Genomic DNA, 7,160 nt, shown 5'->3' with positions numbered 1-7,160 from the left:
TAAGCAAAAGTACCAATTTTACCCCTAGAATAGCTTGAGAAGCTTTAGAAGGCTCAAGGGTAATTTGGTCATTTTAGGGGTGGATATATGTGACTTAAGTGGCTGTAGAAGGGGGTAGACTTAAACAGAACAAAACAGAGAATTTTCTTACTCCTTCCCATGCATCATCTTCTTCATTTCTCCTTTGGTGTTCTTGAGCTCTAGGAGAGGTTTCAAGCTAGGGAAACTTAAAGGCTGGGTTGGTGGCTTGATTCAGCTTGTAAGGGAGGTTCAAAACCGGTTTCAAGGTGAGTTTTAGACTTTGGTTTCAGGTGTTACTCTGTTTTCCCTTTTAGTTTTCAGCTCATGTTTTTTATGTGGGAAGTGAGAATCAAAGGGGGGTTTTTGTGTTGGTTTGTTTGGGATTTGATGAGGGTGAGCTATGGGTGTTATTTGGGGGTTTAATTGTATGTTTGGAGGAGGTTTGGAGTTGCTTGAGAGGCTGGTTTGAGAGGAAAATACAGGGTTAAATTTCTGGTGCGTGTGGTCGTTTTAGCTGGTCTGGGCTGGGCGCCGCGGCGCGGCTGTGGTGCGCCGCGGCCCTTGGCGTCTGGCAGGGGGAGTGCCTCTCTGTTTGAGGGCGTGCCGCGGCGCAGCAGGGGAGGGCCCTGGCCCTTAAGGTCAATTTTGCCAAAATGTGGTTTTTAGCTAAGGGATGCTTGCCATAGGCCTCGGGGTTGAACCTAGTACCCGGTTAAGTGGGGATTGATGTCCCGGAGGCTAGATATTGATTTGGGAACTTATGTTGACCATTTTTATTGATGATACCTTATATTTGGTTATGACTAGGTGACCGCTAAAGGACTAAAAGTTGATCGTTCTCAAGGGTCGTTCTTTTAATCGTTCTAGCTCGACTTTGAGGTAAGAAAATTGCACCCTGTGTATATGTGGCATGCATGGCTGTTATTGGTGCATGTTGGATTGCTGGATATATTGCGTATGATGCATGAGAAACATGTGATTAGGACATGCTTTGTATACTGAGTATGATATCGTTCAGAGCTTGAGTCTCTGTGTTTATGCATGGTCCTAATTGTACTAATACCTGTTTAGTAAGCATGCTGAATACCTTGTTTATGGGTATGGAACATGTGATATATGATTGGCGGCATGACTTACTTGTGTATGACACTGACTAGTCAGGGACCGAACCTAAGGTCGATGAATCATGCATTGAATGGCTCTATGGCATTAATGCTAGACCGACCCTAAGGTCGATGAATCATGCATTGAATGGCTCCAAGGCATTAATGTTGGACCGACTCTAAAGTCGAGAATTGTGCATTGAGTGGCTCTAAGGCACTAATACCAGATAGACCCTAAGGTTGATGATCACGTATTGAATAGCTCCATGGCATTAATGCGGGACCGACCCTAAGGTCGAAGAACTTATAAGCGCTTGCCTGGTCTATGACCAGATGTTTATAGCCAAGGTATATGACCCCGGTGACTGTTTGTCACATGGCTAGGGGACGCTATCCATAGCACGACTCTAGAGTCAGGAGGAAGGTTATGTTGGTGACCATTCACCATGCACCTTTCCTGATCAAACTTATGAAAGAATCACTTATCAATTAAGCTCTGGTGACCCTATCGTCACATGGCTTGAGGGAGCAATGCTCATTATCGTGACTTTTGGCTATTGTCACCTATTTTCTTGGAATGATAGTCCTGAATGGTTATTATGATCGTTGTTGATATTATATCATGCTTTATTGTGTTTTCTTGTTGGGCTTTGGCTCACGGGTGCTACGTGGTGCAGGTAAAGGCAAGAGGAAGCTGGACCATCCTTGAGTTGGAGAGCTTAGGTGATGACGTGTACATATGCAGCTGCTCGTCCGCCACGGCCGAGGTTTAAAGTGGAACTAGGGTTGAACCCTGTTTTGTCGCTTAGAACGGCCTGTTGTAAATGTTTTCTGTAATAAACTCTGAAACTTTATTTTCGGGATCCCAATGTATATATTAAACGTTCTAGTGAAACGTTACATCTTAACCAAAATGTTTAATCCCTAAACCGCTAATCATACTTAGTTCACGATTTTGGCCAAACGACTCGATTAGCGAGTTTAGCACTGTTTACAAGGCACACCGTAACGGTCCCAGGAGTTGGGGCGTTACAACCACAAAGGTAAAATAAGGACGAGCAACATCCTTGGAGACCAAGGCGCCTAATCACTAATGAGTAGGTTTAGCATGGCGAAGAACCAGGGAATCCCCCAACTAGACATAGAAGACAACCTTAGATAGGCTTTGCGATCAGAGGTCCTCCTAGGCAAAGGGATGCCCAAAGACCTAGCAACCAACGCATGATACATACTGTAATGCCCTGGTTAGCCAAGACTATTACACTATGTATTCTAAATCGTGCTTAACTCGCTAAATGAGACATTAGGCCATAAACATGCATCTAAATATAATTATTGATCCAGGGTTAAAACTTTCGGTTAAAAGGAATGGACATTTCATTAAAAACATTAAACTGTACATGGGATCCCATAATAACGTTTACAAAGTTGTTTAAAGTTCCAAAATGGTCATTACAACCAGCTGACCTAAGCGACAAAAATAGGGTTACACCCTAGTTCCTCTGAGAAACCTTGGTCGTGGTGGTCAAGCGGCTGCATATGTACACATTGCCACCTAAGCTCTCCAACCCATGGCTGGTTCAACTTTCCTTTCCCTTTACCGGCACCACGTAGCACCGTGAGCCAAGGCCCAGCAAGAAAACTTAATGCAAGTGCATGAACAATATAAATAGATTCAGATTCATGTCTAGCACACCCAGCAGTAATAACACTACTTATGCATGCATACCATTCACATAAATAACTACAACGTCATATGAGACCAAATTCCCAAAACAAATGATTAACAAAATTATATCGGCGCCCAATTGCCCAAGCACATGACTAATAAGTCACACTGGGGTCTCAGCGCCCAAGGATATGGGACTAATAAGTGACCATGGGGTTCATTGCCCTATCCTCTACATAACCAGCCTTGGAGTTGACCTAGTGTACCTGTGTAGAGTCCAAGAACTTTACTTAGCTAGTTAGATAGTAGTAATAGTAATAGCTAGTAGTAGTTATAGTATGTTTATTACTTTGGAATTTGGTTCAAGCCGGGACTTAGTTGGACACTCGTAGTAACACTTGTAGATTTTATAAGTTTAACCTAGAGTTTAAGAATATCAATTATAACCTAAGGTTTGATTAATATGACTGATTATGGAGATGATATTTATTATACTATAAGGTTTAGATAGACCCAATAAGATAATGATATTTGTCATATGTATGTTTCATGAGAAATTAAGTATATTTTAGGAATATTTTATTAAGAATAATATTTGAAAATCCTAGAGTCTGCCAGCAGCTTTGAAATCGTTAAAGGACTTAGTCAAGGTTGTTTACTCAATTAAAATTAGGCTGAAAAAGTGTAATTACATGTATAATATTTCAGCATATGTCGATATATCGCAGCTCTAGGGGGCAATATATCGCCATACGGGGATACGGAAAACATGTAACTCGCACGACCATTTCGACAAGCCTCGTGAACGATTCGAGGATGAAGTTGTTTCTAGTCATTTAGAATTATGCTTTACATGTATTTTTCTGCACTTTGTTTTGTAACGAATGTTAAGATTTAAAGTTATGACTATTTTAATATTTTCAAAACAATGGGATCCCATATCCTAAATGAATTTTCATGTATTTAACCTTTGCTTTACAGTTTATAATAAAGTAATGGTTATTTCATATATATGTTTTCTTAAGATTAGTGTCTGTGTATAGTAGTTATTAATGGTCCAAAGTCTAGAATAAAATTATTGTCTGTGTATAATAGTTATTAGAGGCCATGAAGGATTGGCCAAGACCAAAGAACGCATCCAAAGTAAGAAGCTTTCTGGGTTTAGCAAGTTATTATAGGAGGTTCGTAGAGGGCTTTTCTAAGATAGCCACTCCACTCACCAACCTGACCCGAAAACAGCAAAGATTCAGCTGGAATGGTAGATGTTAAGAAAGCTTCCAGTTGCTTAAGGACAAGTTGTGCTCAGCACCAGTACTCTATGTACCGACACCCAACGATAAGTTCGTAGTCTACTGCGATGCGTCGAAGCAAGGGTTGGGTTGTGTGCTGATGCAGAATCACAAGGTGATAGCCTACGCCTCATGGTAGCTGAAGGAGTACGAGTAACGCTATCCAACGCATGATATGGAGTGGGCCGCGGTGGTCTTTGCATTGAAAATCTGGCGCCATTATCTTTACGGAGAACGATGCGAGATTTATACAGACCACAAAAGTTTAAAGTACTTCTTCACTCAGAAGGAGCTCAATATGAGGCAGCGTGGGTGGTTAGAGTTACTAAAGGATTACAACTGCGAAATCCTATACCACCCGGGAAAGGAAAATGTAGTTGTCGATGCGCTAAGTAGGAAGAGTTATGGAAGTTTAGCAGCACTAGCAAGAATAGAAAATTCGTTGCAGCAGGAGCTGATCAATGCCGGAATAGAAGTAGTTGTTGGCAAGTTGGCTAACTTGTCTATCCAGTCAAATCTGATAGAAGATATACGGATTGGGCAAAGGCATGACGACACACTAATGGCACATATGGATGCAATCAGAGAAGGAAAGGCCACAAATTTCTCAATATCAGGTCAAGGATTATTGAGATATAAGGATCAGGTATGCGTGCCAAATGATCAAAGGATTAAGATGGCGATTCTAGAAGAAGCGCACAGTACCCCGTACTCAGTTTACCCAGGGTCGACCAAGATGACTCACGACATCAAGGAAATCTATTGGTGGCTAGGGATGAAGAAGGACATAGCGGAATTTGTGTCTAAGTGTCTAGTATGCCAGTAAGTGAAAGCAGAACATCAGCGGCCTGCAGGCTTATTGCAACCGCTTAGCGTACCAGAATGGAAATGGGACGATATAGCTATGGATTTCATGACGGGTTTGCCATGAACAAATAGGCACCATGATTCAGCTTGGGTAGTAATAGATAGACTAACCAAGTCCGCTCATTTCCTGCCTGTTAAGACTTCATACACAACGGATCAGTACGTAGACATATATGTCCAAGAGATAGTACGGTTGCATGGAATCCCCAAAACAATAGTGTCGGATAGAGGATTGGTGTTTACATCAAGATTTTGGGGAAGTTTACAGCAAGCCATGGGTACTAAGTTAAGTCTTAGTACAACTTTTCATCCTCAGACAGATGGTCAGTCCGAGCTTACAATTCAAATTTTAGAAGATATGTTGCGCGCTTGTGTACTTGATTTCGGAGGATCATGGAATAAGTACTTGCCACTGATAGAGTTCTCTTACAACAATAGCTACCAGTCAACGATCGGCATGGTACCTTATGAGTTGCTTTATGGAAGAAGGTGTCGACCACCTTTGCATTGGGACGAAGTAGGAGAAAGGCAGCTTCTCGGTCCCGAAGCTGTTAGAAAAGCTCAAGAAGCAGTAGCGCTAATTAGACAGCGTATGCTTGCTGCTCAAAGCCGTCAGAAAAGCTATGCGGATGCCAAGCGACGCGATGTGGAATTCAAAGTCGAAGATCAAGTCTTCCTGAAGATATCTCCTATGAAAGGTGTGAAGTGGTTTGGGAAGAAAGGCAAGCTTAGTCTCCGATTTATAGGTCAATTTGAGATATTAGACAAAGTGGGAGCAGTTTCATATAGACTAGCCCTACCGCCAGCCCTAGCAAATAGCCACAACGTGTTCTACATCTCAATGCTACGCAAGTATGTGTCAGACCCATCTCACGTCCTCAAGTATGATATGATAGCACTCCAGAAAGACTTGAGTTACGAGGAACGACCAGTTAGCATCCTAGATAGAGGGATGAAGAAGTTACGGTCCAAGAGTATTCCAATAGTCAAAGTCCTATGGAGTAATAGTTCAGAACAAGAGGCAACGTGGGAGTTGGAGGAAGACATGTGAGGCCGGTATCCGGAAATATTTGGTAAGTAAATTTCAGGGACGAAATTCTTTTTAGTGGGGGAGAATTGTAGAGTTCAAGAACTTTACTTAGCTAGTTAGATAGTAGTAATAGCTAGTAGTAGTTATAGTATGTTTATTACTGTGGATTTTGGTTCAAGCCGGGACTTAGTTGGACATTCGTAGTAACACTTGTAGATTTTATAAGTTTAACCTATAGTTTAAGAATATTAATTATAACCTAAGGTTTGATTAATATGATTGATTATGAAGATGATATTTATTATACTATAAGGTTTAGAAAGACCCAATAAGATAATGACATTTGTCATATGTATGTTTAATGAGAAATTAAGTATTTTTGAGGAATAGTTTTTTAAGAATAATATTTGAAAATCCTAGAGTCTGCCAGCAGCTTTGAAATCGTTAAAGGACTTAGTCAAGGCTGTTTACTCAATTCAAATTTGGCTGAAAAAGTGTAATTACGTGTATAATATTTCAGCGTATGCCGATATATCGCAGCTCTAGGGGGCGATATATCGCCATACGGGGATACGAAAAACACGTAACTTCACACAACCATTTCGACAAGCCTCGGGAATACGAGCCAGGCGATATATCACCTATGGTAGGCGATATATCGGCTCTAGGGCTGTATTTTCAAATGATTTTGAAACCGAGCTCATTTTAATCCTTAACCTCTTGATATGTCCAAAATATTTTTGACCGAGTCTACAGCCTCAGCTGAACGATTATTCAAATATTTTTCAATTAAAAAGCCATTATTTTATTCAAGATAAATGAAGATCTTTTCATTCTTGAACTCTATAAATAGGACCTAGTACCCAGTCATTTCTTCATTCTTCAAGCTGAGTTCAGAGCCTACAAGCTGCTAGGATTACTTTAGAGTGTTAAACACTTGGGTTGGGGTTATAAGCTTTATCATTATAAACTTATCAAACACTTGGGAAGTAAGGTTCATAGTGTGTATTTCGATTTTGAGGTGTAGTTCGGGTGTAGCAATTTCAAAGGTATTCCTAATTCTAGTTCCTTTCTATATTGTTTCATTAGTTCTTATAGTTTTTCTCTACTCAATTCCTAACTCAGTATTCTTTATTCTTGGTTAGGCATCTAAGTTCTTTGAACTAGAGGTTCTTGTTGGT

This window comes from Humulus lupulus, chromosome 7 (genome assembly GCF_963169125.1).
Source record: "Humulus lupulus chromosome 7, drHumLupu1.1, whole genome shotgun sequence".
Classification (NCBI taxonomy): domain Eukaryota; kingdom Viridiplantae; phylum Streptophyta; class Magnoliopsida; order Rosales; family Cannabaceae; genus Humulus; species Humulus lupulus.
This window is presented reverse-complemented; position numbering follows the sequence as displayed.